The sequence below is a fragment of the Thamnophis sirtalis genome, unplaced genomic scaffold, assembly GCF_051295495.1.
Source record: "Thamnophis sirtalis isolate CommonGarterSnake01/CBP01778 unplaced genomic scaffold, rThaSir2_p1.2 scaffold_2, whole genome shotgun sequence".
In the NCBI taxonomy this organism is placed as follows: Eukaryota; Metazoa; Chordata; class Lepidosauria; order Squamata; family Natricidae; genus Thamnophis; species Thamnophis sirtalis.
In genome coordinates, this window is record NW_028261382.1 from 30,512,253 (window position 1) to 30,537,393 (window position 25,141).

General features: G+C 46.2%; 1 protein-coding gene across 1 annotated transcript in view; it reads left to right on the forward strand.

The window, feature by feature from the left end:
* The first annotated feature begins 222 nt into the window (after positions 1-222).
* The window catches only part of BRINP1 (BMP/retinoic acid inducible neural specific 1), a 96,818-nt gene continuing 71,899 nt past the window's right edge, over positions 223-25,141 (forward strand). The window contains exon 1 of the mRNA XM_087704648.1: positions 223-793. The gene's annotated coding sequence lies outside the window, so the exon portion shown is untranslated. The remainder of the gene's footprint in view (positions 794-25,141) is intronic.

Sequence of the window (25,141 nt, forward strand, 5' to 3'; positions counted from 1 at the left end):
CTCCTCCTCCTCCGGACGCCCCTCCCCTCCCTCCGGCAAGCTCTTTCCCCAACCGCTTTGGCTCCTTTCGATCGCCTGGATTCCCTCCTCCTCTTCCTCCTCCTCCCCTCCCGCCGCATCTCTCTCTCTCTCTCTTTCTACCCCCTCCTCAATCTCCCCCCCCTTCTCCAGCCCGCCCGCCCCCGTCTTCTCTAGCTTGGCTCGTGTGTGCGCCTTCCTTTCGCCCCGGTGGCTGCGAGCTGATCCATCCGAGGAAGGCAGGGAGGAAGAGGAGGAAGGAGGAGGAAGAGAAGACCGCCGGAGAGAGGACCGTTTTTTAAAAAATAAGGCGAGCTCAGCAAGCATCTCTTTCCTCACTGCTTCTTTCCCCCAAATATCCAGCGAAGCCGAAAGGCGAGAAAGCAGGAGAGCGCAAAGGATTCTATCGGATTTCTTGGAAGGGGTCTCCTTCTCCATCCACGGTTTTCTGCGGGAAGGGAGAGGGGAGAGGTGTGTGTGTGTCTGTGGGTCGGTGGTGGTGGTGGTGGGAGATCTTCTCTTCCTTTTGAATGCCTGCCCCCCGGAGCAACGAGGCGCGGGTGTTTTCCCACCGAGCATGAAAAGGGTTGCCGGCAGCATCCTCGCCACCCCATCACGCCGCAGCCATCGCCCGGCGCCCACTATGCGCTCTGGATCGGAGGCAGCTCAGCTTCGCCCAAGTTCTTGCACCCCGAGCGAATGAGAAGCCCCGGCGAAGGTTCCCGCATCCCGCCGAAGAGGAGCGTTAACCACCCCCCCGTCCCTCCCTCCACCGGTAAGAGACTTTTTACAAAATAATGTTAGAGAGCCGCGGCGATTGGAGATGCGGCGCTTCGCTTTGACGCTGCTTGCTTGGACCGCAGGGCTGGTCCCAGGGGTCCGTCTCCCCCCCCAACGTTTTTCTCTCCCCCCCCCCAAGGTTTCCTCTGCGCCTCCCCTCCCGCCCGGCTTCAGCCTCTCTCCGGGTCTCCAGAGGTCTTTTCTTCCCTCCCCACCCCAGATTTTCCAAATTGATTTCCCCCCCCCCCCCAGCTCCAAGTCCTATTCTTTATTGGCCTGTGATTCTTCCTTGGGGGTGAAGTCGTGCGGGTGAGTGTGCACAATCAGAGGGGGGGGGTTATGGATCTGTGCATGCCTCTCGTGCGGGGTCGGTGGAGGGACGTGCCTTCTTCTTCTCCCCCCCCTCTCTCTCCCTCTCTCTCTCCGTCTCTCTCCGTCTTTCTGTGTCTCTCATTCTCTCTGTCTCTCATTCTCTCCCCCCAACCGGCCAGGTTTTCTCCCAACTCCCATGCAGGATTCTTTGCCGCACTCTGCTCTTCCTAGCCAGCCAAGGGTTAAGCGGCTTTCTCGGCGGGTTGTGTGTGCGTGTGTATGTGCGTGCGTGCACACTCGCCGAGTGTGGAATCGGCGCGGGGGTCTCTGCCTGCGCCCATGCGTGCTTGCCCTCTCTTCGGAAAGGGAGGGGGAGGGTTGAGGACGGAGCTGATTCGTACGGACGAGGGTACAAGGGGAAGCAGAGGTTACGTGGGGGACGGGGACGGAGGAGGGGGGGGGGATAGACATCCACATTATTCCTTCCCCACCCTGCAGGACGGGGAAGAGGGACAGCGTCCGGAGGGCACCAGGTTGGGGTTGTGCGAGTCAATGAACCCCCATCCCCACTGCAGATTTAATTAGGTTAAGGTCTCCATTACCGTTGGCTTGATTCATCCTTTTCGAGTAGGGGAAGGGAGACAGCATGGGTGTTCATATATGCTGGTGGGGTGTGGGTGGTGTATATGTGTGTGCGAGAGAGGGAGGGGGAGAGAGGAGATAGGGGGAGGGAGGGAGAGAGAGAAGAAGAGAGGGAGAGAGAGAGAGAAGAAGAGAGGGAGGGGGAGAGAGAGGGAGAGAGAGGGAGGGAGGGAGGGCATCCTTATGTGCTGCACACAATTCACCCCTTTACACACACTCATCTTGAGTGGGCCCTCAAGCCAAGAAGGTGCCACTTCCATCACCTCCTTCTCCTTCCAAAAGTCCTGAATGAGGATTGGTGGGGAGAAGTCCGATCTCTTGAATGCGTCCCCCTTCCTGCTCGGTTTTCAGAACGGCAGTCCCTCAGGCTGTTAGATCAAATCTCCAGATTTTCAAATTTGAGTGAGTGGGCAGTAGGGTTACCTCCACCCTCCAACAGGACGGGCGGTGGGAGGAGGTGGGGGGGAAGAATCCTTAAAAGCCTGTTCTAGAATGAAGCTATGGAGCTTGCTCTTAGCTAGATGGCTGCAGAGGGCCAATCCTCGTATGGGAAGCAAGATGCCCGGGAGAGCATCTAGGAAGGGGACTACCTCAGGAGATGGAAGGACAACTCAACTTTATCTTGTTGGTCCTCTTGGTGGTGGTGGTGGTGGGGAAGACAAGACATGGAAGGAGAAGAGAAGAAGAAACCCATGGTGGAACGTCAAATGGGGTTGAGTGTAGACTGGGGGTGCTGCGAGAAGAAGGCTGTTGAGAAGAGATCAGGAGACCCCAGATTTCTCCCCATGCTTGGTAGAAGGAGAAGGAGAAAAACCCACATGGGTGAGAAAGATCTTTTCCTAGAACTGCAGCTAAACCAGAGACGGGCAGGCTAGCTAGCACCAGAAGAAGACCTGTGTGGACAAGAGGAAGGAGTCTTGAATGGGTGGGGATTCTCAAATTCTCCTACCCTGTTTTCCCGGGTGAGGTACACAACTCCCTGCCGCTTGTGGTTGGCACAGGGATGTGATCACTTTTGAAATCGTGGCACCGGTTTGCCGGCAGCAGCCGCTGCGCTGCACTACTCTGCCCCTTGCACACGCCTGCAGGCACACACAATCTCTCTCTCTCTCACACACACACACACACACATACACACACACACACAGGCAAGTATTCACTGAGCAGCCCTTCCTATCTCCTGCTGCATACAAAGTGTTGGTTGTCCCTTTCATAGCCTACAATTTATCTCTCTCTCTCTCTCTCTCTCTCTCTCTCTCTCTCTCCCTCCCTCCCTCCCTCCCTCCCTCCCTCCCTCCCTCCCTCTCTCTCTCTCTAATACACACTGACACACACAGTTGGCCAGCTCGCTTGCGTGGTCACAGGCACTCAGGGTTGCCTGCCATGATTGTTGCACAGCCTCAAACACAACACAGCCTTGTGTTTCTATCGGTTTGGGGGCTCCGTAGGCGCCTATAGTGCTGGTTGTCAGATGTAAAGGATGGGGACTTTCCCTTTCTCTATCTTTGCCTCTTCTACACAAGACGGGCTAATACTATTTTTGGACCCCTGTTGCTTGGGGCACGCAGACAAAATCTGCTACCCAAACTTTGCAAGTGTGCTTCCCTCCCCCTGCCCCCCCCCCGCCGCATCCTGTCATGTCTCCCTTCCCGTATCGGTGTATCCATTTCTCCTCTCCGCGGAGCTACTGGGAAAAAAAACACCTCTTAATTCTTCATCCTCCTGCTCCGGAACTTCAACGGTACATGAATTGTGCCTTTTTTGTGTGGCTATGTGCCAATGTTCCCCTCCTCCTTCTAGCCCAGGGGTCTTCCCACACTGGGAGGTTGCACCCCCCCCCCCCCAATCCATTCAGACTCAGCCTTCCCAACGCACAAACAGGGACTTGGGGGAAGATGAGCCAGTTGGGTTAGAAGAAACTGCAGGAGCAGGAAGGGAGACAGAGAGAAGAGAGGGATAGAGAAGAGTGATAGAAGAGTGGGGGGAGAGAAGAAAGAGAGGGAAAGAAGGAGAGAGAGAGAGAAGAGAGGGAGAGAGAAGAGTGATAGAAGAGTGGGGGGAGAGAAGAAAGAGAGAGAAAGAAGGAGAGAGAGAGAAGAGAGGGAGAGAGAAGAGAGATAGAAGAGGGGGGAGAGAAGAGAGGGAGATAGAAGAAGAAGAGGGAGAGAGATACAAGAGTGGGGAGAGAACAGATCGAGAAAGAAGGAGAGGGAGAGAGAAGAGAGGGAGAGAGAAGACGGGGGGGGGGGAGACGAGAGAGAAGGAGAGAGAGAGAGATCAGTCCATTCAAAGCTGTGCGAGAGTCAGAAGAATCAGAAGACCAATGGCCACCTTGGAGAACCTTCTGGTTTTTCTCCTAATGGTGTCCCTTTTCTTTCCCTTTCCTCCCTGTCATTTCATCCAAGCTGCCTCAGACTTCAGGGCTGGTTTAAGTCCTCCTTATGGGTAGAAGCCCAGCCACTGAGATCTGACTTGGTCGTTCGGTGGGTTTCGTCTTCTTGGAAGCAGATAAAGTCATGGATATCGATTGACCCTGCGGGAGGGTAGATCTTTTCACGTATTCTGGTGGTGGGTGCTTTTTTTTAAAATACCACTCAGCAGAAAACGCGGCACATACCTTCTCTCTCTGCTCCCCCCACCTCCTCTCCTCTTTTAACCATCCTCTGCATGTTCGAAGAACTTGCTGACTGGGAGGTGAAAAACAACACAATCCAGGAGATCAGGTGAAGCTGTAGAAGCAGGAAAAGTCCATTCATAAGCGTGCCAGAGTTGGAATCATCCACAAGACGGGAGGGAGGGGGGTATAACATGAGCTTGGAGAAACAGCTCAGAGATTGCAAGGGGAGGGTAGAGGGAGGAGGAGGGGAGAAGGAGGAGGAAAAGGAGAGGAGGAGGAGGAGGAGGAGGAGGAGGAGGAGGAGGAGGAGGAGGAGGAGGAGGAGGAGGAGGAGGAGGAGGAGGAGGACGACGACAACTGTGGCATCCTTGGTGCTCTCTGAGCTTGCTGGTTTTCTTGCAGACATTTAATTACCCAACTAGGGAACATCTTCAGTGCTAGAAGGAAGAAGGAGGAGGACTGTGGGATCCTTGGTGATCTCTGAGCTTGGTGGTTTTCTTGCAGATATTTCATGACCCAGCTAGGGAACATCATCAACACTGGAAGGATGTAGGGTTTATGGGAGGAGGAGGAGGAGGAGGAGGAGGAGGAGGAGGAGGAGGAGGAGGAGGAGGAGGAGGAGGAGGAGGAGGAGGAGGAGGAGGAGGAGGCTGATTTTGGAGTCCCGAGTGCTTTCTGAGCTTGGTTGTTTTCTTGCAGACATTTCATTACCCAACTATGATCTGTGCTAGAAGGGAGTGGGGTTTGCAGGAAGGAGGAGGAAAAAATATTGCCCAGGATCTCTTGAGCATGGCAGGGAAGTGCACAGCATGCCAGAGGACTTTGCCTCTCTCTCTCTCCCTCCCTCCCCTCCCTCCCTCTCTCTCTCCCTCCTTCCCTCTCTCTCACTCTCCCTCCCTCCTTCCTTCTCTCTCTCTTTCTCCCCCTCTCTCTCCCTCCCTCCCTTCTTCCCCCCCTCTTTCTCCCTCCCTCCTTCCCTCTCTCTCTCTCTCTCTTTCTCCTTCCCCCCCTCTCTCTCCCCGCACACGCAGCGGATCGAGCCGCCCGCCCGCCTGCCTGCTCATTTCACATTCCCGAGATGTGTTGATTTTTACTTGGTTCCAAAACCCAGAGGAAGAGTGGATTTTTTTTCCCCTTTTTCCTTTTTGGACCGAGCCGGAGAGAATCAACATGACTTCAGCATAATTGAGGAAAGGGAGGGGGGGAAAAGCAGTGTGGGGAAAAGGCGAGAAGGCTGAGATGTGAACGAGGTCCAGCCTGGGCATGAGGATCAGACTCTCACTTTATATCTGTCTATGCAGATGTGTAAAAAGAGCAACTGTGGCTAGTTTTCTATCTTCAAGGGCAGCCTGTGGGAGGAAGAGGGGCGAACAGGTGAAATGGGGCACACACTTCCTACAAGCCTGCAGGGCTCTGCGTGCCAGTTTGCACCCTCGGTGAGCAAAGCGTGCTCGTGCTTACGATGGTGTAAGTGCACTTCCTAGCACCACCGTGGTTGTGTGTGTGTGTTTGTGTGTGTGTTTGCATTCCGCATGCCAAATTCCTCCGGAGCATCCCATCCCAGGGGGAACAAAATAGACTCTTGTTGGGGATTTGGGGTGGGGAGAAGGAGGGATGACCCCCGTAAATAGCAGAGAGACTTCACCTCTTCCGGCTTTCTCGAGGCCTGCTGGAGGAATTGGCTTCAAAGGCAAAGCACCAAAATGTTGCATTGCAAAGGCAGATCTAGAGAAAATAAATGCTCCTAAACCCCATCTCCAAAGAAGATAGGTGGAGTTTCTGGCTTTTTTGACCTAGCCTTATGGCCACCTCTCCAATCTTGCTTCTAAAACCCCAGTTTCCAAGCCCTCTGCCTGCGTGCCATACTACACAATTGTTGGCGATGGACAAATGCGTTCTTTTTTTGGGGGGGCTCACAATGTGTTGCAGGTGTGTGGGATTCTCTCTGGGAGCCAGGAAGGAAGCTAGCTTGATTTTGAGGGGAGCCCTTTCCATCTATGGGAACGAGGGGACACTGTCTTCGTGCTCAATATGTCTCCCTGTTGTTTGCTTCTCACTTGTTCCTCAAAGTCTGTGCTGCTCGCAGCATGGAGGGGGGAAGAATCACTGGGATTTGGGCAAGGCAAGGGGGGGTAGGAGAGAGGGAGGAAGGGGAGGGAGGAAGGAAAGGAAGGAAGGGATGGAGGGAAGGAGAGGGAGGGAGGAAGGACAGAGGGAAAGAAGGAAGGAAAGGAGGGAGGAAGGAAGGGGAGAGAGGGAGGAAAGGAAGGAAGGGATGGAGGGAAGGAAGGAGAGGGAGTGAGGAAGGAAGAAGGAAGGAAGGAAAGGAGGGAGGGAGGGGAGGGAGGAAAGGAAAGAGGGAGTGAGGAAGGACAGAAGGAAGGAAGGAAAGGAGGGAGGAAGGGAAAGGAGGGAGGAAAGGAAGAAAGGGATGGAGGGAAGGAAGGAGAGGAGTGAGGAAGGAAAGAAGGAAGGAAGGAAGGGGAGGAAAGGAAGGAAGGAGACAGAGGAAGGGAAGGAAGGCAGGAAGGAAGGAAGGAAAGAAGAAAGGATAGGAAGAAGAAAGGAAGAAAAGGAAGGAGAAGGAAGGAGAGGGAGGGAAGGAAAGGAAAGGAAGAAGGTTATTAAAAGATTCAACAAAGGGAGTATGCCTGGATCAGGAGGTCTTTGGGAAAAACGGGAATGCCAAAAACTGTGATGGGGAAGTAGAGGTGAAGTCTTCAAGCTACCCCTCTCATCCCCTTTGTGCATAAGCAACCACCGTACAGAGGGGGCCTCCCTTGAATTCATTTGTTTCTTGATTTTAGGCCCATTGGGCCAAACAGCCCGGCTTCTCTTGGCTCTCCGCAAGAGCCGAGCTTAAGAAGACAACATCCCCCAGAAGGGGGAGCCCTAACTCTACTCCTGGGGGTCCCGGGTGCGCGATTGGCCACTGCCGGCCTGCACGCCAAAGTGATTCAAATTCTCGACGGGTTTCGGCTTGACGAGGCTTTAGAAAGGAAGACAGAGCAGGCTTAGTTGGCTACCAGCAAGAACGAGGCGCTCAACTGTTCTGTTTTCCACCACCCGGGTGAGCCCTGCCACCTGTGCCAACCTGGCAGTGTGTTTCTTTATTGATTTACGGCCGCGATGGTGTGTTTGTCGCCTGATTCAGAGCAGTTCTCCCCTTTGGAAGAATCAGAGCAGAGCTGGAAGGGACCTTGGAGGCTGTCTAGTCCAGCCCCTTGCTCAAGCAGATCGTGTACCATTTCAGACAAACGGTTCTCCAGCCTCTTCTTAAAAGCCTCAATTCCTCCTCAATCCCAGGTTGCTTCTCTCCTTGATTAGTCTCCATCCATTGTTTCTTGCCTTGCCTTCTGGTGCTTTGGGGAATAGCTTGAAGGGGCCTTGGCGGGTCATCTAGTCCAACCCCATTTCAGACAAATGGGCTTTTCAGTCGCTTCTTAAAGGCCTCCAGGGGTGGAGCACCCACAATATCTGAAGGCAAACCGCTCCACTGGTTAAATGTTCTCATGGTCAGAAAATCTCTCCTTAGTTCTATAACTGGCTTACAACATCGCCCTATCGCCCTCAACAACCTCATTTTATGGACCTCGGATGGATGGAAGGATGGTTCAACCTTGAGTGACAATTGAACTTCTGGCAGTCAGCAGAATTAGCTTGCAATACTGTATTTTAACCACTGTACCGCCACGGCTCTTATCTTGTCTTCTGGCACTTTGGAAAATAAATTGACCCCTTTCTGGTAGCCTCTCAAATATTGGAACACTGTTATCATGTTACCCCTAGTTCTTCTTTTCATTAAACTAGACATACCCAATTCCTGCAACCGTTCTTCATATGTGTTTTGTCTCCAGGCCTTGAATTATCTGAGTTGCTCTTCTCTGCACTTTTTCCAAAGTCTTTTTTGTAAGGTGGTGACCAAAACGGGATGCAGTATTCCAGGTGTGGCCTTACTAAGGCTTTATGGAGTGGTACTAATGCTCAGCATGATTTTGATTCGATGCCTCTGAGAAAGCAAAAGTTGAAAAACCATGGACTTGTTGTGGCCCCTCAGCGGCCAGCAGAGCTGGCAGCAGCTTCGGACAGTGAGGAGGTTGGGGAGGAAGATGGGCCAGTCCTGGAGTCTGGGGAAGGCTCTGATGAGGGCTCTGTGCCGGAGGCAGAGAGAAGGCCAGGGCCATCTGACAGTTATCAGCTGCCTTCAGAGTCAGACATCAGTGAGGCAGAAGAACAGCTGGAGCCTGTTCCCAGTGTGTGCACGGGCAGAGTTGCCAGATGAAGAGAACAGTTAAAGAACAGGGGTCGACTTGGGAGTAAGGCCACAGGTGGACAGTGAATGACCCATAGGGAATAAAAGAGGGGGAAAAGGGGAGTGGAGTTTGCAGGAGACAATAAGTTCATTCCTGCATTCTTGCCAAGTATTGCGGCATCTGAAAGATCTCGGCCTGGCCACTCTCCAAACCTTATAAAAATCAGTAATTGTGAAATACCTTGAAAGACTGTGGGAGAGGAAAGACTTTGCTGGAGAGGGATTCTGTCAATTAAATAAAAGGGGTTTTTATCAGGACAAGGACTAGGCTTCGTGCTGCTGGAGAAGCTTAGGTCACTACAGGCCTTGGACTTCATCTATCCTGGTCTCCTCCTTTCTTCCTGGACACTTCAAAGCACCCCGTGAAATCTGCTGTGAAGGAAACACTGGAGAACTAGACTTCTCTAGCACCAGGAAGATATGTTTGGCCACCATGTCTCATTGCTATGCACAGATCCTTCCTCTGTACATTTTGAGGCCAACTAAACCCTTGGTGAGAAGTAAGGAGTAGGAATGAGTTGACATCCACATCCAATGTTAACTCATGGCCTGCTGCAGGGAGCTTAATAAAGCACAAGGGGTTCAGTTCAGACAACCAGGTCAACCCAACTCAACCAAGAAGGCAACTAAGCCCTTGGTAAGAAGTAAGGAGTAGGAATGAGTTGAGACCCAGTGTCAACCCAGTGTTAAGGGGTTCAGTTCAGATAACCAGGTCAACCCAACGCAACCAAGCACAGGGGTTAAATGCAGCACTGCAGGCTACTTCAGCTGACTGCAGTTCTGCAGTTCGGCGGTTCAAATCTCACCGGCTCAGGGTTGACTCAGCCTTCCATCCTTCCGAGGTGGGTAAAATGAGGACCCGGATTGTTGTTGGGGGCGATATGCTGACTCTGTAAACCGCTTAGAGAGGGCTGAAAGCCCTATGAAGTGGTATATAAGTCTAACTGCTATTGCTATTGCTATTGAAGGCAACTGAGCCTTTGACAAGAAGTAAGGAGTAGGAATGAGTTTGGTTTATTGGATTTAGAGACCTAAGTGTTAATTTATGGCTTGCTTCAGGAGCTTAATAAGGCACAAGGGGTTCAGTTCAGATAACCAGGTCAACCCAACTTAACCAACTTTTGAAGGCAACTAAGCCCTTGGCAAGAAGTAAGGAGTAGGAATGAGTTTGGTTTATTGGATTTAGAGACCTAAGTGTTAATTTATGGCTTGCTTCAGGAGCTTAATAAGGCACAAGGGGTTCAGTTCAGATAACCAGGTCAACCCAACTTAACCAACTTTTGACTTTTGAAGCCAACTAAGCCCTTGGCAAGAAGTAAGGAGTAGGAATGAGTTGAGACCCAGTGTTAATTGATGGCTTGCTTCAGGGAGCTTAAAGGAATAAAACCCAAGCAGTTCAGTTTAGACAGCCAGGTCAACTTAACCCAACCCAACCCATGGGATTATTAAACTCAGCCTGTGAAACAAGGTCTGGCCATCTAAGTTCCAAACCTTAACTGGTTTTGTCTGAAGGTCATCTGAAAGAGGTCTTGTCCCTACTTTTGTGAGGATTCAGGTAGCAAAAATGTAAAGTTAAGGAAGCTGTTTTAGCCTCCATCCTTGGAGTCACCTGGCTGAGATGGGCAGCTATAGAAACTGAATGAGTGAAGGAAATGGATGGATGGATGGATGAATATAAAGAGCTCATTGGAAATGTCGGGGTTTTTTGGGGTGCTGAGAAAACCCTGCACTTTTCAATTTGGTGATCCTGGATAGGATTTCCATCTACAAGTTCCATCGCTCTTAACTTGCATGGATTTGAGGGGCCCTTAGAGTTCTCAGAGTGGGTTGTTTTCATACAGATGTTTCATTACCCAAACTAGGTTACCTCATACAGTGCTAGGGTAGTCTACTTGAACCCTGAGCTACAAATAGTCTCCTTTATTTGCATGGATTTAAGTTTTGGGAATTGGACCCTCTCTTTGCCAGGGGGTGTTTTTTGATACCTTGACATCTATTCTATTCTGTGCTGTGCTGTGCTGTGCTGTGCTGTGCTGTGCTGTGCTGTGCTGTGCTGTGCTGTGCTGTGCATAAGAATAGGAAAAGCAGACTATTCCTATTCCTCTTCTCTTCCCTTCCCTTCCATTATAGAATTCTGTTCTATTCTATTCTATTCTATTCTATTCTATTCTATTCTAGTTTAGTCTAGTCTAGTCTATTCCACTTTCTATATTCTCTTCTCTTTTCTTCTCTTCCATTCCATTCTTTATTCCATTCTATTGGTAGCTCTGAAGATGCCAGGAGAAAATGTTGGGGGTGTTTTTTTTGGAATCCTGACATCTATTCTGTTCTGTTCTGTTCTGTTCTGTGCTGTGCTGTGCTGTGCTGTGCTGTGCTGTGCTGTGCTGTGCTGTCCTATCCTATCCTACCCTATCCTATCCTATTCCTTTCTCTTCTTTTCTCTTCCTCTTCTCTTCTCTTCTCTTCTCTTCTATTACTATTCCTTTCTCTTCCCTTCCTTTCTCTTCGCTTCCCTTCCATTCCATTATAGAATTCTGTTCTATTCTATTCTAGTTTAGTCTAGTCTATCCCACTTTCTATCTTCTCTTCTCTTCTCCTCTCTTCTCCTCTTCTCTTCCATTCCATTCTTTATTCCATTCTATTGGTAGCCCTGAAGATGCCAGGAGAAAAAGTTGGGGGTGTTTTTTGGAATCCTGACCTATTCTGTTCTGTTCTGTGCTGTGCTGTGCTGTGCTGTCCTATCCTATTCCTTTCTCTTCTTTTCTCTTCCTCTTCTCTTCTCTCCTATTCATATTCCTTTCTCTTCTTTCCTCTTCCTCTTCTCTTCTTTTCTCTCCTCTCCCCTATTCCTATTCCTATTCTATTCTTCCTATCTGCTTCTGCTGCTGAGCTTCCTTTAGGACTGTTGGAAAAATGTCCCTGGACACCTTTATCAGTTTTCCTCTCCCCCCTTGAGTACAGTTAATGTAAAGTCCAGCATCTGGTCTTTTTTATTTGGTGGAAGAGAACTTCTGTTAAAGTGCCTTCCGGTCGAGAGAAACTGAGCCTTCAGCAATCCGCAGTTCTGTAGGAAAGATATTTTTGGCAGATGTTCCTGACCTGTGAATCTGGATGTGAAAAGAATGCCCTAGAATTCGAGCTGGAGAGAACAGTCAGTCCAAACACTTTCCTTCCTCTGAGAAATTCAGAAATAAAGCATCCCCCAAAGAGGATTATCTAGGCTAGGCTTCAGGTCTTTTGACTGGCAAGTGATCTTGCCCTCCTTCCAGGTCATGGATTGCCCCAACCAGTTGTTGTAACTGTGACTAGTTACAATCAGCTACAAGCCCTCGGTGTAAACCTTGTACATCTTCTGCAGGAGAAGAGAACATCTCGATGTACGTATAGACTGGGCTAAGCCATAACACGATGGGTCTGACTGGGTCTAAGCATGTTGAATTAGTGCTGTGGTTGGTAAACCGTGGGCTGCAGATTAGTGTGTGGAGTGAACATTAAATCTTCTTTAGAGGAACAGGGATTGAGACATTTGATGAATGGTGTTATGTCCTTCCCAAATATAGACTAAGCCCCAGATCTATCTATCTGTCTGTCTGTCTGTCTGTCTATCATCTATCTATCTATCTATCTATCTATCTATCTATCTATCTATCTATCTATCTATCTATCTATCTATCTATCATCTATCTATCTATCTATCTATCTATCTATCATCTATCTATCATCTATCTATCTATCATCTATCTATCTATCTATCTATCTATCTATCTATCTATCTATCTATCTATCTATCTATCTATCTTCTATCTATCTCTATCTGTCTATCTATCTATCATCTATTTATCTATCATCTATCTATCATCTATCTATCTATCTATCTATCTATCTATCTATCTATCATCTATCTATCTATCTATCTATCTATCTATCTATCTATCTATCAACTATCTATCTATCTATCTATCATCTATCTATCATTTATCTATCATCTATCTATCTATCATCTATCTATCTATCTATCATCTATCATCTATCATCTATCTATCTATCATCTATCTATCTATCTATCTATCTATCTATCATCTATCTATCATCTATCTATCATCTATCTATCTATCTATCGTCTATCTATCTATCATCTATCTATCATCTATATATCTAGCTAGCTAGCTAGCTATCATCTATCTATCTATCTATCTATCTATCTATCTATCTATCTATCTATCTATCTATCTATCTATCTATCCTTTCTCTCTTCCTTCCTCATTCATAGACAGATAGATAGATATATATAGATAATACCTCCTATCTATCATCTGTCTATCTCATCTATTCTCTCTCTCTCTCTAGATAGATAGATAGATAGATAGATAGATAGATAGATAGATAGATAGATAGATAGATAGATAGATAGATAGATAGATAGATAGATAGATAGATAGATAGATAGATAGATAGATAGATAGAGATAGGTGATAGATGGATGGATGGATGGATGGATGGATGGATGGATGGATAGATAGATAGATAGATAGATAGATAGATAGATAGATATAGAGATAGGTGATAGATATATAGATGGATGGATGGATGGATGGATGGATGAATGGATGGATGGATGGATAGCTAGCTAGCTAGATAGATAGTACCACCTATATCATCTATCCCATCAATTCCCCCCCCTCTCATCTAGTTAGCTTGCTATTTTTTCTAGCTAGATAGCTATCTAGTTATCTATACCTATGACCTATTAATTGTATATTCTATCTATTCATTCATCTATAGATAGATAGATAGATAGATAGATAGATAGATAGATAGATAGATAGATAGATAGAACCATCTATACCATCTATCTCATCTATTCCCTCCCTCTCTCTCTTATATCTAGCTAGCTTGCTATTTTTTCTAGCTAAGCTATCTATCTAGTTATCTATCCCTACCACCTATTAATTGTCTGTCTGTCTGTCTGTCTGTCTGTCTGTCTGTCTGTCTGTCTGTCTGTCTGTCTGTCTGTCTGTCTATCTATCTATCTATCTATCTATCTATCTATCTATCTATCTATCTATCTATCTATCTATCTATCCTTTCTCTCTCTTCCTTCCTCATTCATAGACAGATAGATATAGATAATACCTCCTATCTCTATCATCTGTCTATCTCATCTATTCTCTCTCTCTCTCTCTCTCATCTAGCTAGCTTGCTATTTTTTCTAGATAAGCTATCTATCTAGTTATCTATCACTATCACCTATTAATTGTATATTCTATCTGTCTGTCTCTGTCTATCTATGACTACACATTGAGAGTAAATATTATCCTGCTCAGTGAATTTGAAGTCAATCGTCCTGTTTAGGTCTCTGACATCTGGATGACCTTAGATGACAGCTGTACTTGGTCTCTTTGGAAGAAACTAATGTGGAAGCTCTGGATTTATACCAGCACATTAAAACTTGGTCTGTAGCCCCCAGAATAGATAGCCTACAGATGTTCTCAATAATCCAATAAATAAATAGATACATAAAATTAGATATGGCTGGATATCTCAAAGCCAAACACCCCACCACCACCCCATCTTTGAAGTGATGACACTCTTCAGAAGTCACCACCTCCGGAGAAAAATGCTTTTATATTTAATAATTGGTGAATAATATTTAGTAAGCTATTACTGTTAGGAATATAATTCTAACGGTTGGGTTGGCAATATATAAATCATGTAACAATGTTGTACCTGTTGCTTTAAACATACTGTAAAATGTGATTGGTTGCTGTTTTCCTCAATCGGCCATAAGAGGGAGCCAGAATGACTGTTAGTTCTCTCTCTGTTTGTTGGATGCTGGGCTGAACTGAGCTATTGTAAGTTTTGCAACTGCTAGCAAACTTTGAATGCCGGACTGTTTGTATGATTACTGGACTATGTTATTTGGAGTGTCTCTGTATGCTGGTTTGTGTGTTCTCCAACACAACTCTCACAACGCTTCACTGAACATACTCACTCTCCCAACGGGGAGCTAACCTAACAATTACAATGAAAGCTTTGTAATAATGAGTTAATATAATGCATCTCAATATCTCCACTGCACTTTATTTTTTAAGAGTTGTGGCCTATAATAAGAATGGGATGAAATCTATGATTTGTTTTGTTTTATGAGGCTGCTTTCTATTGATCTAAAGGAGCTATCCTTTTGATTATTAAAAATATCCCATTAAGTTCCCAGCTCTGTCTTCTTATCTTATTTTTTGCTTAACTTTGATATATCCAATACTCAGGAATATCAACAGTTTTGATTACTACAAAATTGGAAAAATGTTGAGGAAAGACTGCAGAGAAGAGCAACCAAGAGGATTAGGGGACTGGAGGCTCTAAACCCATGAAGAATGGTTGAAGGAACTGGGTGTGTCTAGTTTAATTGAAAGAAGGACTAGGGGAGACGTGATAGCAGTCTTCCAATATTTGAGGGGCTGCCCCAAAGAAGAGGGAGTCAAGCTATTCTCCAAAGCACCAGAAGGCAAGATAAGAGCTGTGATAGTACAGTGGTTAGAATGAAGTATTGCAGGCTAATACTGCCAATTGCCAACAGTTCAACTGTCACTCAAGGTTGACCCCTTCCTTCCATCCTTCCAAGTTCAGTAAAATAAAATGGCTACAAGAAAGCCTCCAGAGCCTGGGGAGGGGTCGCATGTGCATGCGGGGGTGGGGGGGTGTCGTGTGTAGATGCGCAAGTGGGCGGAGAGATTGAGTGGGCACGCACACAAAATTTTGGTACGCTGTAAGAAAAAGGTTTGCCATGACTGTTATAGGGTCTCCTGCTTGTGCAGGTGGTTGGAGTAGAAGACCTCCAAGATCCTTTCCAATTTTGTCCTTTCCTTCCTTCCTTCCTTCCTTCCTTCCGCCCTTCCTTCCTTCCGCCCTTCCTTCCTTCCGCCCTTCCGCCCCTTCTTTCCTTCCTTCTCTCTGAAATGGTACAGGATCTCCTGCTTGAGCAGGGGGCTGAATTAGAAGACCTCCATGGTCCCTTCCAACTTCCTTCCTTCCTTCCTTCCTTCCTTCCTTCCTTCCTTCCTTCCTTCCTTCCTTATTTTGATTCTGAGTCTAGGTTTCTTAGTTTAACAAAAAAAGCAGCTTGCAGTTGAGTTTCACAGCCCATCTCGGTTGGGTAATGGATGGCGGATAGGTTTTGCGTCTGACTCTTTGGCTCCCAAAGCAATTTCCGAGCGTGTGAGAAGGTTTTCCAAAAATGGCCTTAATTACATCACCACTGGAGATGCCGAGATACACAGCAGCTAGCAGAAGAAACGACCGCTGTGTTGAATTTTCCCCCCACTTTGCATTTTAGTTAAGTGCTCGAGGGTGAAGCCATGCGTGGTAGATAACTACCTAACCATGGACATCAAATTAAGTTGGTTTACTGCATTTCCGTTCTGTCCTTTTTGGAAACTCAGGATGAGGTACATCAGGGTCAGCTTATCCATAATAACCATCCGGTAAACATCAGGACCGAGAGCCTTGTATCCAGATGTGACCCCTACTTTGGGGTGGCTTGACCCGTGAAGTTCTCCAGTCGTGCGTACTCATTAGCTGAGCGAAGAGATCAAAGAGAAACTCATTAGGATTCCTTGAAATCCATCTTCTAGAAAGGACTAAGAGGATCATAAAACAGCTTTGGTTGAGAGTCCGCGTAGGTGACCATGGGGTTGGAACACATCCATCACGACTTTCAGCAAATGGCTTCTCCTGAAGCCAACCTTCGAAGATGGATAGGAGCCGTCGACAGCTCATCTCTCCAACATCTCCAAGGATGCCACGGTTAATGGCTTCCCGAACCGAAAGGTCCACGAGAAAACCGATCGCGATGTGCCATCCGGCACCACGCCGCAAATCATCTCGTTTGCCAGCAAATGTGGCCTTCGGAAAGTTTTGAGCTGCAAATCTCATCCCCACCAACTGTGGCTGTTCAAAACATCTGAAGGACGTCAGTAGACAAATTGAAAAGAGGAGCTGGCTCATCCCCAAATGTTGGCTTAAAACCAGTCTTCACGACCACCACTTTACCCATCAGTAGACTTTGTCTTGCCTAGTTTTATCATGTTGCAGAACTAGGCATGTCTCTCTCTCTCTCACCCTCCTTACCTACCTACCAGCCACCTACCTATCAACCTATTCTCTCCCCCTGTCTGTCTGTCTCTATCTATTTATTCTCTCTCAATCTACACCTGCCTGCCTGCCTGCCTGCCTGCCTGCCTTCCTGCATCTATCTATCTATCTATCTATCTATCTATCTATCTATCTATCTATCTATCTATCTATCTATCTATCTATCTCTTCTCTCTCTTCCTTTTTCTCTCTCTGTCTGTCTATTTATTCTCTCAATCAACTTACCTTCCTGTGTATGCCTGCCTGCCTGCCTGCCTGCCTGCCTGCCTGCCTGCCTGCCTGCCTGCCTGCCTCTATCTATCTATCTATCTATCTATCTATCTATCTATCTATCTATCTATCTATCTATCTATCTATCTATCTATATCTAGCTATCTAGCTATCTCTACCTACCTACCCACCCACCCACCTATTCTCTCTCTCTCCCTCTGTCTCTATCTATTTATTCTCTCTCAATCTATCTGCCTGCCTGCCTGCCTGCCTGCCTGCCTGCCTGCCTCTATCTATCTATCTATCTATCTATCTATCTATCTATCTATCTATCTATCTATCTATCTATCTATCTATCTACCTACCTACCTACCTACCTACCTACCTACCTACCTATCATCCATCTATCTATCTATCTATCTATCCATCCATCCATCCATCCATCCATCCATCCATCCATCCATCCATCCATCCACCCACCCACCCACCCACCCACCCACCCACCTACCTACCTACCTACCTACCTACCTACCTGTTCCCTTCCCACCAAAGGTGGGATTTTTCCACTTGCACTTTGTGTGTGCTTATGAACTGCTAGGTGGGCAGAAGCTGGGACAAGTCATGGGAGCTCACTCCGTTACATGGCGCTGGGGATTCGAACCGCAGAACCGCTGACCTTTCTGATCCAGAAGCTCAGCATTTTAGCCACTGAGCCACCGTGTCCTATACTGCCTGTATAAGTGGCCCAAATTTCTACAGTTGTACATCTGGGATGGTAAAATGATTCTTCAATATAGAAAAAAGATATTTCTTTCAGGCCATTGTGAAATAATTGGACAATAGGTGTCTTTCTATCCTTTATGTTAGCCATGATAAAAGCATGCGGGATCCATTCCTATTATCCCTCTTTTATTTTCCGAGCTGGCCTATGGTTTGAGAGAACACAAGCTTCTTAAAAAGAGATAGTGATTCTTGGTTGTTGTTTTTTTTCAAAGTGAAATAATTTACCAGCCCAAAAACTGTCATGCTCAAAAATCAGGAAACCCGGGCAGCTCAAATGAATGTAAGGATTTATTGCAAGCTTAAGCTCTCTACAAGAATCTGAGCTATGAATGGTCAAAGCAACTTGGCAGGAGATGAGGGTTAACAGAATTTGAAGCGGGGTGGACTTCGATCTCTTGTGGGTGCGAAGGGACTCAAGACTGCTGACGTGTTTGTCTCCTCCCTCCCTCGGGTTCAGCTCCTACAGACTTAATCATGCCGTGTCGCCTTTTGAAAGCCCTGTTTCCATCCCTTTGTTGAACAATTTTCCTTGAGAAGATGCGCAGTTGTCCAATAAATGTAAAAAATAGGAAGGAAGGAAGGAAGGAAGGAAGGAAGGAAGGAAGGAAGGAAGGGAAGGAAGGGAAGGAAGGAAGGGAAGGAAGGAAGGGGGGATGGGATGGAAGGAAGAAAGGAAGGGTTAGTGGGTGGATGGGATGGATAGAAGGAAGGAAGGGATGGGAAAGAAGGAAGGATTGGTGGATGGGATGGATGGATGATGGAAGGAAGGAATGAAGGGAAGGAAGGAAGGGGGATGGGATGGAAGGAAGGAAGGGTTAGTGGGTGGGTGGATGGATGGGATGGGATGGATAGAAGGAAGGAAGGAAGGAAAGAAGGGATGGGAAGGAAGGAAGGATTGGTGGGTGGGATGGATGGATGATGGATGGAAGGAAGGGTTAGAATTAAGGAGGAATTCCCTGATGGTGAGAACAATTAATCTATGAAATGACTTGCCTTTAGAAGTTATAGGTGTTCCATCACTGGAAGTTTTCAAGAAGAGATTGGACAGCCCTTTTTCCAGAATGATTGGACAGCCAAGCAGGTGACCTTCTACCATTCTGGAAAAATGGCTGTCCAAGCTCTTCTTTAAAATCTCTAGTGATGGAATACCCACAAGCCATTCCACTGATCAATTGTTCTCACCATCAGGAAATTCTGCCTTAATCCTAGGTTGATTCTCTCCTTGATTAGTCTCCATCCATTGCTTCTTCTTCTGTCCTTAGGTGCTTGAGAAGAAGGAATGGATGGAAACTTATTACCTGCCTTTACCAAGCAGAGAAAAAGACAGAGAGAGGGAGGGAGAGAGAGAGAGAAAGAGAGAGAGAGAGAGAGAGAGAGAGAGATACAATTGAACCATCCCTGAGTTGCTTTAGAAGCATAAATAAAATTCTTAAAAATCAGGATAGCATCTCTGTGTGTGCATGCGTGTGTGTGTTGTGTGTGAGTGAATCATTAAGCCTTGAGGGCACCCATTTAGGATGATGATGAGAAAGATAGAATTCTTTGAATGGGGAATGGAAGGATGCCAAACCCATTTGAAAATGGAACAAAAAAATAAATAAAAGTAAAAGGAATCCTTTTCAAGGGGAGAATATGAACGTCTCCAAGAGCAGATGAATTTCCAGCCACAGAGGTCACGAGAGCATCGCAAGAATTAAATTCGCGATGATTCGATGCTCAGTGTTGGTCAAATCTACTTGGCTTTTGGTAATTAAGGGAAATGGCTGCTTTGGCCTCTGCAGTTGAGCAGAAGGATCCATTTCTGGGAATGACTGTTGTTGTTGTTAGTCGCAAAGTCATGTCTGACCCATCGCAACCCCAGGACCATGTTCCTCCAGGCCTTCCTGTCCTCTACCATCCTCTGGAGTCCATTTAAGCTCACACCAACTGCTTTGGTGACTCCATCCAGCCACCTCCTTCTCTGCCGTTCTTCTTCTGCCCTCCGTTGTTCCCAGCATGAGGCTCTTCTCCAGGGAGTCCTTCCTTCTCCTTAGGTGGCCAAAGTCTTTGAGTTTCCTCTCCAGGATCTGGCCTTCTAAAGAGCAGCCAGGGTTGTTCTCCTCTAGGACTGACCGGTTGGATGGCCTTGCAGTCCAAGGGACTCGCAGGAGTCTCCTCCAGCACCAGAGTTCAAAGGCCTCCATTTTTTGGTGCTCAGCCTTCAGCTGAAATGAAAAGGGAATCAAAAGGGAATGCCCAGATGGAAAATTAACCGGTGGAAGAAAGTTGGGTTTTTTCCCCATGTTTTGTGGGCTCTGCATTGAGATAAAAAGATTGCTGTTTAGCGAAGTGGAGATAAATAGTGGAAGATACTTGAATAGAATAGAAATAGAAATAGAATAGAATAGAATAGAATAGAATAGAATAGAATAGAATAACAGAGTTGGAAGGGACCTTGGAGGTCTTCTAGTTCAACCCCCTGATCAAGCAGAAGACCTGTTACCATTTCAGACAAATGGTGATCCAACATCTTAAAAGCTTCCAGTGTTGGAGCATTCACAACTTCTGGAGGCAAGTCATTCCACTGGTTAATTGTTCTCAGTGTCAGGAAATTCCTCCTTAGTTCTAGGTTGCTTCTCTCCTTGATTAGTTTCCACCCATTGCTTCTTGTCCTGCCTTCTGGTGCTTTGGAGAATAGCTTGACTCCCTGGGTCAAAACAAACGCTTTAACCACTAAATCACAGACTCTCTGCAAGAAAGCAAGAGAGCAAATTCCCTATGTGAGAGATGAATTCTGGGATGCAAACTCAAATCTGTTAGGAGTGGGATGAAGCGTTTCTATTTTCAGCCCAGCCTCACAAAGACCCTGCTATTTAACTCGCTCGAGACTTTGATTATGTTTTTTTCAGGATAAACTACCAGTAGAAATTCCAACTTCAGTATCGGGCGACTCTTGTAAAAAGGCCAGACAGAGGTGATCTTGTATCCAACCCCAGGAGAATTCCTGTCACTTAGAGCTGACAATGCCAGCTTATTTTACATGGATGGATGCCCTGATTTAATAGAAGGTGACAGCTTACGCCATCAAGGTGTGGGAGGAAGAAAAAAAAATAACATGGCTTGCTTTTGCTATGCTCCAGGTGTGCTGGGACTGAAAAGAACAGAATAGCAGAGTTAGAAGGGAGCGTTGAGGTCTTTTGGTCCAACCCCCTGCCCAAGCAGGAGACCTTGTTCTGACTGAGGCTTCCCAAGAGCATGAAGCAAACTCCTGGTCCCGGCAAAAAACCCTTTTATTAATTGACTGTGGAATTCTTCTCATTCACATCCAGTAAAAGTCTTTCAAGGGAGGATTTACAGTCACAGACCTTATCTGGCTTGGAGAGCTGCCAGGCCAAGATCTGCAAAACTTGAGATTGTTTAGACACGTTTCCAGACTTTTAATGCTCTTGCATCACAGTTGTCTTTGACACAACCTTTCCATTTTATCTGACCCCCAACAGTTAGTTATCTCGTGGCAATGTATTCCACAAAGAATCACTGCAATGTGCTTTTAAAAAAAACAGAGTCTTTTGACTCTTCTGGTATTAGTGATTTGTATCTCTCTGGCTTCATCTCCTTCCAAACATCTGCAGGTCTAGAATTAACTCGATCCTCCTTTTTAGTTGCAGCTCAACCAAGGCAATCCAGGGAGGGGAGAAGTGCTAAACAAATTCCAGACCTAGTGAGTCATTCTGGCACAGCTCAGCTTTTGCATCCAGATGTAAAGAAATGTCTGCAAAATTAGCCAAAGGGGTAATGGGGGAAAGTTTCTACAAAGATATTTTTTTTTCAGAAGAAAGGGAAGGAAGATGAAAGGGAATGGAAAACAGAGAAGGTAGAAACTAGAGGTTTATGGAGATTCTCAGTCCTCCAGGTCATGGTTGTCCCAAAGGTGCTTTTTCAAGCGTCAACTGGACTTGGTTTTTCTTGAAGTGGTTTTGCTTCTCATCCATGAAGCATATTTAATTCTGATGAGAGGTTCCTACTCCTCCTTCTCCTCCTTCCCTCTTCTCCTTCCTTCTTCTTTCTTCTGTCTTCCTTCTTCATATCTGTCTTTTCCACCTCCTTCTCCTTCCTTCTTCTTCATATCTGTCTTCTCCACCTCCTCTTCTTCTCTTCTCCTTCTTCCTTCTTCTTCCTTCTCCTTCATCTGCCTTCTCCATCTTCTCCTCCTTCTTCCTTCTTCCATCTTCCTTCTTCATATCTGTCTTCTCCAAGGTGGCCCAGTGGTTAAATGCAGCACTGCAGGCTACTGCTAGATCAGCAGGTCAGCGGTTCAAATCTCACCGGCTCAGGGTTGACTCAGCCTTCCATCCTTCCGAGGTGGGTAAAATGAGGACCCAGATTGTTGGGGGCAATATGCTGACTCTCTGTAAACCGCTTAGAGAGGCCTGAAAGGCCTATGAAGCGGTATATAAGTCTACTGCTATTGCTATTGCTATTGCTTCTCCACTTTTTTGCTTTTCCTTCCTCCTTCCATCTGTCTTCACCTCCTTCTCTTCTTCTCTTCTCCTCCTTCCTCCTTCCTTCTTCTTTCTTCCTTCTTCATATCTGTCTTCTCCATCTCCTCCTCCTTCCTTCTCCTTCATATCTGTCTTCTCCACCTCCTCCTCTTCTTCTCTTCTCCTTCTTCCTTCTTCTTCCTTCTCCTTCATCTGTCTTCTCCAACTCCTCCTCTTCTCCTTCTTACTTCTTTCATCTTCCTTCTTCATATCTGTCTTCTCCACCTCTTCTCTTCTCCTTCTTCCTTCTTCTGTCTTCCTTCTTCATCTGTCTTCTCCACCTCTCCTCCTCCTTCTTCTCCTTCATATGTCTGCTCCATCTCCTCCTCTTCTTCTCTTCCTCCTTCCTTCTTCCTCCTTCTCATATCTGTTGTTATCTCCTCCTCCTCCTAAAAAAACAATCCAGTTGCCTCTTGAAAAAGCATCTTTGGGACAACCATGAGCTGGATGACCAAGAATGTCTATAGACACTCCTAAAGATTCTTCGAAATCGCAATATGCCCCTTTCTCAAGAAAATTCTGGGAAGATCAGGGTATGGATGTTATGCTACAAGTTCTTGAACCAAAGGCCCATTTGTTTCTTGTCCCACCAGCATGTCCCAAATCCATCGGTGGTGACAGAAGACCCACTCAACCAAATGTCTGTGGAGATTCTCAGTCATCCAGGTCATGATTGTCCCAAAGGTCCTTTTTCAAGGGGCAACCTTGACTTTCCTTGTTTTTCCTTGAAGACGTTTCACTTCTCATCCAAGAAGCTTGTTCAGTTTTGACTGTAGTCTTCAGCTTCTGACAGAAGCTTCTTGGATGAGAAGTGGAACGTCTTCAAGCAAAAACAAAGAAGTCCAGTTGCCATTTGAAAAAGCATCTTTGGGTAGAAGCTAGAGGTGGAAGGAGCAGACGGGGAACTAGCAAAATTGAGGAAGGGAAGTGTTTATAGGCCCTGTCAGGTACAGACATGGCATCCTTTGATAAGATGGTTGTCAATACAGAGATAAGACAGCATTGAAGACTTGAGTGACTGCAACGTGTAGATTGCAGAAACAATGAAGAGATTGTGGTGTAAAGATAGAAGCTGCAGAACAGAGAAACTGCCTGTGTTATTCAGACATTTTAGCCAGGGGAGAGAGGTTCAATCAAGAAAGCTGTAAGAGACCTCGGAGGTCTTCTAGTCCAACCCCCTGATCAAGCATCATCTATACCATGTCAGACAAGTGGCTCTTAAAAACTTCCAGTGATGGAGCACCCGTGACTTCATTCCCCTGGTTTATCTGTCAGGAAATTTCTCCTTAGTTCTAGGTTGCTTCTCTGCTTGATTAGTTTCTATCTGTGTACATTTAGAATAGAACAGAATAACAGAGTTAGAAGGGGACCTTGGAGGTCTTCTAGTCCAGCCCCCTGCTCAGGCAGGAAACCCTAGACCACTTCAGACAAAGGGTGGTCCGACATCTTCTTAAAAACTTCCAGCGTTGGAGCATTCACAACTTCTGGAGGCAAGTCGTTCCACTGGTTAATTGTTCACACTGTCAGGAAATCTCTCCTTAGTTCAAGGTGACATCTCTACTTGATCATTTTCCATCCAGGATTCCTTGTCTGACCTTCTGGTGGTTTGGAAAATAGGTTGACCTCCTTTTTCTCTGGGGCAGCCCCTCAAAGACTGGAAGACTGTTCTCATGTCACCCTTGTCCTTCTAGGTAAGGGGCATGTGGGAAAGAAGACAATTTCACCTTAAAGGTTATGGAGGAGCAAGATAAACAAGGAAACCTGTACAACATACTTTTAATCCTCAACCTCATTTATTGGCAAATCAGAGATTAGGAACTTTGATCTTCCAGATATTATTAAACTCCCTTTGGCAACACCAGACACGATGAGTAATAAAGACATTTGCAGGTCATCTAAACCCTATAAAACTTTGATCAGATTAATCTTCTTTAAAGAGGAAAAAAAATAATTGCAGACCAATTCATCCCCAGGTTGATTGATGCCTTTTAAATCCTGTGGGATTGTTTCCGCAGTAACCATGGTGCATGGAGTTGGATATTATGGACTGTGCAAAAGAGCCAGAGTTTGAATGTTTATGCCTTTGGTTTTGTCAGATTGTTCCTAGGGTCTTGACATCCTGATAAAGATACACAAGCTGCTGTATTCAGTCCATTATTTTAAAGTTGTTTGCTACATAGAATACTTTAATTTAGGAGCAGAATAACTTGCCTCCAGAAGTTGTGAATGCCCCAACACTGGAAGTTTTTAAGAAGAGGTTGGACAACTATTTGTCGGAAATGATATAGGGTTTCTTGCCTGAGGAGGGGGTGGGACTAGAAGACCTCCAAGATCCTTTCTGACTACTATTCTATTCTATCCCATTCCGATTCTTCTGTTCTGTTCTGTTGCGTTCCGTTGCATTGTGCTGCATTCTGTTCTGTTCTGTTCTATTCAAGTTATTCTATTCTATTCTATTCTATTCTATTCTACCTCATCCCAATTATTCTCTTCTCTTACGTTCCATTCCATTCTATTATATTCTTTATCATATGCTATGCTGTGGTGTGCTGTGTTGTGCTATTCCATTCCATATTTTCTATTCCATTCTATGCTATGCTATGCTATTCTATCATATCCTACTCTACCCTACCTATTCCTGAACCTCTCATATTACAGACGTACAGGAACCCTAAGGAAGATTGTTTGCAACTCAATTGACCCAGAGCTACTGTTCTTCTTTCAGGTGGAAGAGATCTGTTTCAAGAAAGGTGCATTTGTTTGGAGAGGCCAAGACAGGATAAGAATAGCCTGTTT